This window comes from Larus michahellis, chromosome 5 (assembly GCF_964199755.1).
Source record: "Larus michahellis chromosome 5, bLarMic1.1, whole genome shotgun sequence".
Lineage (NCBI taxonomy): Eukaryota > Metazoa > Chordata > Aves > Charadriiformes > Laridae > Larus > Larus michahellis.
In genome coordinates this window covers 30,081,112-30,089,525 of record NC_133900.1, presented here as the reverse complement: position 1 = coordinate 30,089,525, position 8,414 = coordinate 30,081,112, and positions in this window count along the sequence as shown.

The window sequence follows — 8,414 nt, the reverse complement described above, 5'->3', positions numbered from 1 at the left end:
ATTTCCTTGCACACAATCAGACAAGAAATCTCTTGGTAGAGAATAAAAATTGTTGGTTTATTGGATCCTGGTTCCTAATTACAGATCTTCTGATTTTGAGGCATAGAATGGTTTGGGTTGGAAAGGACCTTAAAAATCACCTAGTTCCAACCCCCCTGCCGTGGGCAGGGACACCTCCTACTAGACCAGGTTGCTCAAAGCCCCATCCAGCCTGGCCTTGAACGCTTCCAAGGATGGGGCATCCACAGCCTCTCTGGGGAGCCTGTTCTAGTGTCTCACCTCCCTCAGGGTAAAGAATTTCTTCCTAATATCTAATCTTAAATCTGCTCTCTTTCAGTTTAAAACCATTACCCCCTGTCCAATTACTTGTCTTGAAAGAAGAGGGTTAAAAGAAAGAAGTGGTACTGTAGACAGTCTCTTTCATTTACTAATATACTGTTAAATTGAATTGGTTTTCCTAAAATACAGTACACTTATTGTATTCGAAGTCTGTTTCACTTGACAGTTCTTAGTGCCTGTAATTCAGTTTAGTGACTTTTAAGTGCTGCAGGGTGAAGTTAGCTTCAGAAGTAGTGTTTTCAGTAGTAATTAAAAATGGGATCATGTATTACTCTTGCGTCTTAAAAAATGCTGTTTGTCTTTTACAAAAATGCTTAGGCAGAACAAACTTGATGCGGCTCACTTTACTCAAAAGATCATCTTTATTTTTAACTTGGAAACCCTTGGGTTTATATCATGGCATAGGCTATTTAATATTAAATGTGCAAAATATTTTTGACTATTAAATGTGATATTTTAGAAAAACAAACTTTCTCTAAAAGTGTTTTCCTTTCAGGAGCTGTAATGGGTACAGTATGTATATATGTAATACATACAAGAAACCTGAAAGAGGCATTTGTAAGTTTGGCTTGCTATTTCAGAAGAGCCTTCTTTTTCTCAGTAGCAAATAGCCCATGTGGAGGTATTTTACTGGTGGGTGGGGATGGTTTATTGTATCAGTTATGTGGAGTAGTGTGCCAGGATGAGCAGAGATGAAGTAAAGGGCCACGACTTCAAATACTCTTCCTTAAATCTAGATCAGAATACATAGTGGTAATTGAGTGACTGAGGCCATTGAATCAAGGTAAGCCTTTTCTTTAGCTGCCCAGTGAGGAGGCATGGAGGATGTAGAAGTCCCGTCTTGCGTTCAAGATTGTGATGAAATTGGTCAGAAGTAGGATATTAAGTAGTCGCTCCTGGGTTGTACAAGAATTTCTGCAGCTTTGACAGTTTAAAGATGTCTAGGAAGCTTAAAGAATGAGTAATGAAATAAAGGAATTGTCTGTCTCCATCTTTCCCTTGATAAAGATTTGCCCAGTCCTTGCTATGCCTGTTACTTGATGCAGAGGTACATGAGCCACATTTCACTGCTTGTAGTGTGGATAAGTGAAGGGGAATCTCCTGCTAGTCAGTACCTCAAATTAGGACATGGTACATTAGACCTGCTCTCACCAGTCAGCTCTTCCTGAATTTTTAATAGGGGAAAAGAGATAGTGGGAAAAAATAAGGGATAGAAGAGAAAGGAGGCAGGCTTTTTGGTTTCCCTCACTGCCTACTTTTAATACCTTTAGTCTTCATTATCCTTTTTGTCAGCAGGCCTTGCGGATTTAGAGCATTTGCCCCAGTTCGGTCAAAGCTTTGAGATGTATGTTTGGCACAACTTGAGGGCAGCTTCACAGCCAACAGCTGAGGAGTCGGATGTGAGCCCAGCTACTGCGGCTGGGAAGATGGCTCTAGATTCAGCATCTGGGTCATTTCAGCTGCCAAACATGCTCCATCTATGGTCATCCTAGCTGCTGATGTGGCCGGGGAGAAGACGGGAGCACAGCAAACTTTACAGAGGGAATTGAAAGCAGAATCTTAATTGGTCTGGAGGAGAATGCTCTGCACAAGTGGTTTATGGAGTATAAAGTGCAAGAGGCTGCAATAAAGTTTGATCTGAAGAGAAATTAAGTGTGTGGAAGTTTAAAATTTGGCTTTGCTCTCGCAAAAGAAATATTATCCATTAATGGCACTGAGCACAATAATACTTGTATGTGGGTCAATAGTAACAGCTGCCTGTTTGTTGAGGGCAGATCTCCTGAAGTTCTAAATCTGCATTTGTGTTTGCAAAACTCATTGAGCTTTTCCAGTATATTACTGTAGGAGATTAATTTTCTTAGAAGATATGGATATCAGCTTGCAGTATGGATTTGAGTCTGGAATGGAAAGTGGAGTTTGTTGCTTCCTCCTTCCTTCATTGTGGGGACTTGCAGAACATCACCTTGGTAGGAATTTAGTTGGGAAAACAGCATTGCCAAAGAATTTAATGTATGTTAATTCTCTGTTGATGAAGTTTAGCCCCTGGAAACGGGTAGCTGCATTGAAGTGAATGGTCCAGCTCTGTCCAGATACAGGTTTTTTGAACCTATGCCTTATTTTACACAGTAGGAAGAAGGCTTGACAGAGCAATTGCATAAAACAACTTGAAAAGTGTCTTTAGTATCTTTTTTCTTTCTTAGACGAGTCTGACACAAAGGATTTTGAAGTGACAGTGAAAATGTCCTTCAATAACCAGTTGTTATAAATGGCAGGCTATGGACAAGACGGGAGTTAATTACAGCATGGGCTCTTCAGAGCCACGAGATCCATTACTACAAGCCCAGTGCTCCCGCAGTGAATCAGGCCTCTGAAAAGCATGATAGTGGCTTCAAAATGAGATTCAGAGTTTTGTTTTCATTTTGTTTTCTTAATGCCATATTTAGTGGTTCTTCTCCTGATGTTTGTTCTGAGGAAAAGGCTCTTACCACACTTTCAGGTCTCTGTGAAACTTTTGAAGTTTCTCTGTTGATCTCTTCTGTAGAGCCACTTCCTATAAATTACTGAATGTTTATTGTGCTGGAGAAGAAGAAAATAAGAAACTTGCTGTATAAAGCTAAGTGTATCAAGATGTGATTGTCCGGTTAAATCTGTACTTGTTATTAGAAAGAGAAGGGCATCTGAAAAAGAGGTATTTCCGGTTTGCCCACCCAAAAGGTTGTCTTGGTGTGAAAAGGTCTTGTGTGTTCCAGACTTTGTGCCAGGCTTTGGTCAATGAAGTCTGCAAATGAGTTAGGTGTAAGCCTTTCTGTGGTCAGAAAGGTAGGTACTAAAGGATGTAGATACTAGCAAACAATCTCTGTTGTGTAACTTTGGAGATTGGAGAATTTGTGTGAAACTACAGATGCTTGCTCTTCCCTAGTGAACTCTTTGTGTAAGCATCCACTGTGTAGCATCATGAGATAGATACAAAACGTTTTCCATGTCTCAGAGTATTGCTCTTCAAGCCTGTGTCCATTTTGATAGATATATATAGAGCTGATGGTTATTGCAACTGTTCATACTACTGATTTTTATTAAGCTATCAACACATAATTGCCAAAGTTTAATGCATGCTTGTTATTCTTACATCTAGAGAAAGCCACTTTACAGTACCAAGTCCCTTTAAAGATGTGGGCAAACCACAAGCAGTTTTTGTAGTTCATAGTGACCAACTTTCCCTAAAAATTTACTCCTGACAATTTTGGAGTTAATTTTTTCAAGAGAGGCAGTAGTCTTCTTGTACCTGCAGCTGTGGTACTATATTCTTACTTTTCTAACTAGTACCACAGCAGTGACCCACATCTCGATATTTTTATTCACTACAGTTTGCAACCACGTGAGCGATTATAAAACTGACCTGAATAATGCCTATTTCCCTGTGCTTCTTGGAACAGCTGAGACCAGGAGCAAAAGCAGATGCTATGATTCCTTTGAGAGCTAGACCTTTTCATGTTATATGTTCCTTTAGAAGCTTTTCCTGTTCACAGCCATAGAGGAGTGCTTCTGCTGAATTCTGTTAGAGAAGGGTTAAGTGGAGCCACGATCTGGTAACTGTAAAGATGATTTGTAGAAGGATCTGTCTTGAATTTTATGATCTCCTCAAAAGTTCACGTTATAACTGAAATCCGTTTTTATGTACCATTTGCTATCTAGTATACTTTTCCATTTAAAAATGCAGTGCTATGCAGGGTCTTAAATTAAATGTATATGATCACACAACAGTATGTAATGAGGTCTGGGGTTGTTACTGATAATACATTAATCAGATTTAGGTTCGTATGCCCATGGAGCACCTTTGCACTTGTTCAGTTCACTCGTCTCTTTTTATTCCCTTAGAGGCTTTCTATTTGGTTTTCTATAAATTGCAAGTAACTGACAGCAGTGCATTCTTTGCAGAGAAACGAGCACCATAAAGCTCTAATGCTGGTTGGATGTTTTAGTTGCTCCTGGGGTAGGAATAATACAAAACACCAAACCTAGTTATTAAAGGAGCCGTTTCTTTTGTCATGTGGTGGCATGAGGCATCACAATGAGGCATTAGGCCAAGTTTTGTTTCCAGCCTTGGGTCAGATGCTCTAAGTTGGCCAGGGCACAGGAGGATATTTTAGCACAAGGCTTTTGCTTGGCGGGCACTGAGGAACTTGTCGCTTACTTTGGCTGTTTCATGCTGCCAGATAACAGGATTTTTTCCTAGCCTGTTGTCCACTACTGCTTTGCTTGGTGCATCTCTATCCTGCCTGGTAACAGCTTCTTCTATTCTGGTCCCATTTTTCTGCCAGCAACCACTTCTAGGGTGGTTTTCTGTAAATGGACAAACCCTTACAGTATTTGCTGGTTAAAGAATGCAAAATTTTTGTCATTAGTAACCTAAACCCCCCATTTGGAGTCTTGGCTTCAGCAACAAAAATCTTGTGGATTAACCACTTTCACCAGTGAGGCGCTTTCTGATGAGCTGTGGGAAGAAGTGTATGCTTGGCGGTAGGTCTACAGTAAACAGCTGGAATTTGCATGTGGTGAATTAGCACCAAATAAAATCCCCCTTTTTTTGCTTAATTATCCTCGCATACTCAAATGGATCTATTAAGCATTTGTGCAATGGAAATTGGTAAAACCACACACTTACAATAAGCGGGTTTTGATTGTGCACAGACTGAGATTTGCCTGCTCTGCTGGTGGCAGGGCCTGCGTAGGTAACACAGTGGTCTATGATGTGATGAAGGAACCATTCTTATCCCTGACTTCCTTGACATGCAGTGATGCCCTGAGCCGGACTGAAGCACTCCAGCCATTGGAAGCCCTAGCTTCAACTCTGAATCTTCAACTGCTTTACCTTACCTCTGTTTGAGTCCTGCTGTTTTGGATCCTAGGAAGCTGCATGCATAAGCAGCTGTAAGATATACTGCATTTATATTTCACAGGATTTTTAGTTGTTGGTTTTCTCTAAAGAGGTTGTAAAAGGTAAAATGTTTCTGATGACTACTTGAAGTCCTTCTTCTCTGAAGACAACAGGAGGGCTAATGGGTTCCTTAAAGCTGATGTTGCAGTTCTTTCTTCTTTGCAATTTAGGGTGAGATTTCTAAAACTTTCAGTTGGAAGCCTAATGATGTTTTCCAGAATGTCTAAGCAGGTGAGGCATCTAGCTTCCAATGGTTTCTTTTCAGCACTGAAATGCTTCTCAGAACTTAAAGAAGTGGTTATGAAGAGCTTGATTTTGGGGGTCCTAGTTTTATTTAAATCTTGAACTTAATTTTCAAAACAATGGGGAATATTAGAAGAGAACTGGTGTGGATTTTAATGACAAGTTCTCCCACCCTGCTCCAGTTCTTGAGAGAATGTGAAAAAACCCAGCAATTTTCAGCCTCTTCCTTCTGTTTGCTGTTTATCTATTTTGTTGAACACAGAATCAGTTTCAGGAGCAAAACTCTGCTCATGCTGCTAGTTATTAATTTCAGGTAGTAGCAATCAGACTATACTTCTAACAGTCAGAAAAAAATACTGCCTCGTAATTTCTTCACCCACCCACTTCACTGTCTTTTGAGCCAAAGTGTTATCACAGCTGCTTATGGATGGATTTCTGGGTGCTATCTTGACATTAGTGTCAGAGAGCGAGCAGCAAAAGTTAAGCACCCAAATAATGTTTTAAGTACCTTAAAAAAAACACTTGTGTGAGTCCTTTGAGGAAGGAGGGTGGGTGAAATAGGCTATGTGGAAATACTTCATTAGGAGAGAGCTGATTTGAATGAGGCTGTGGATTCTAAAACCCAGTCAGGGTGCTTTTAGGAAAATGGCAGTGTCTGTGAAGAGTGAGATCTATGATAAGCATTTAAATAGCTTACTTTAAGAGACAGAAGATACTTGGAGAATTTAATTTATTCAGTACTAGAGAGATGAGGTTTTTAAAGTGGTAAATTTTTATTTTAAAAAGGAGAGAGAGTATGGAGGGTGGGGAGGGGAAGATGCTGTTAATTTCACATAAGTTGTTTTCCTGATACCATCTTTTTTATTTCTTTAAACAAAAGCATTAATTGGAACTGAGGAAGAAGTCTCTCTCTTTCTTAGAGACTTGGCATTTTATGTTTGGCTAAGACTGAAAGCTATTGTTGCTTAAGTTGACACTAAACTGGCAAATCTATGAACTGAAGCCAGTATTGTTACATGGATCTAAATTTGTAAGGACATTGGTTGTCTTAGAATAAAAGTTGAGCATATAGTTTACCTCAAGGGCAGAGTTATACTCTAAAGATTATTTGCATAGGTTTACAGCTGAAAATGTTGCTTAGCTTATTGACACCTGACATTTAAAGTAGCGTATTGGTGGAAGGGAGAATTAATGGCAAATTATGATGAATGTGTCAGATGGTCATACAATAGACATGATCTTCACCGGCGGGCTCACTGTTTTTGGCTTTCCTACAGTGGCAGTGAACATTACAAGGAGGAAAGTTTCCAGTGAAGACTGTGATTTTTTTGAAAAATCGCTTTTATTGTGTTTTTAGGGAATGAACTGGTCGGTGACAGATAAGACTGGGCTTAGCTATGGCTGGTATCAGTTTGACTTAGAATTTCATTTTAAGTCACATTATGAGAATAGTGCAAAACTGCAGGCACCTAGCTCAATTTACAACTGATTTATACTGAAATTGGGAGTTAAAAATCTAAAAATCAATCTAAATAATTAAATCAGGCTAAACAAAAGCAGTGCCCATACAGCAGGTTTTCCTGAGTTAAGTACAGCAGTTTGCTAAGGCTTGCTTGCTCACAAAGTTTGCTTTCTTTTAACTAATTTTCCATGTACATTTTTGGCTGTTGGCGGGGAAGGAGAGCCACTTTCTCTGCCTTCTGTGCGTAAGGAAGTTCTTTTGGAGAACTTGCTGGATCTGCTGAGGAGCAGAGAGAGAAGTAACAAAATTTGATATATGACATGGCAGCTGGAAATCCAGCATGTGTTAAAGGATTTTAGATATGTTTGAATAGAACTGATTTCAAGATGTGAATTAGCAAGGACATCCTTCAACCCCAACTACTGTATGGTGTGAAGAACTTCGCAGGTTTTCTTGTCCTGTTTAGGAGCTGTCATGTCTATAAACTACCTAATTTAACGAAGTATTGGCCGTAATGTCTGAAAAAAAATTGGATGAAGTCTGGTAAAAGGACAGGTGAGAAAGTTGGTGCCTAGTTGTCAGTGTTCAGCTGTCATAGTAGTGGTGGGTAGTGGGGACTGGTGTTAATGCTTTTCCCTTTTGTCTTTTCTGTGAGCTGCTACTTCTGCTTAGTTACAACCCTTTGCCTAAGTGTAAGTCTCTCCACACTCCCCTAGGATCATGGAAGGGTAATGCTACAATAGTGCACAACAGAAAATAGTTCAGGTGAAACACAAAAATCCACACCCATCAGTTTACTCTGTTCTCTTACTATTCCCTGAGTTGTTACTGTTGACGCTGGAAGTGAGGTAACTCCCAAATAAAAATGACAAGGCGTTAAGCTAGTGAGACAGCTGTTGGAGAAAGGTGATCTGAAGAATTCATCAAATGTTGGTTGATAAATCCAGTATATTCCATGTTTATATAATTGTGTAGTAGCAGTTATAATAACCATACCTGTACTGTAGATGTATGCATCTCATTTAAGATATCCCTTAATTCTTCTGTGGTTTACACTAGTTATTTTTAATCATATCTGATCCTCAAAACATATCTGTGAGCTAAGGAAGTAGCATCCTTGGAATGTGTTTGGGGAACAGATATACAGGGAAATTCTTCTGTAAAATGAATTGAAAATAGTCCTTTTCCCCATTCTTTCTTCAAATGGTATTTATTTCCAAACTGGACTGAATGAAGATACAGTATAGGTGTTAGACCTGGGCTAGATTTAAGTCCATCCTTTTTTATGTTCATAGGAGATCCAGCATCAGGTCATTGGAAAGGGGAGACTGCTTCCCAGTGGATGAGAGCACTTAGCAGTGCTGTTCCATCAGCAGGGAAGCCCCAGCTGCCCATGGGGACAGGGCAGGAGCAGAGAGGTCAGTCAAACACCAC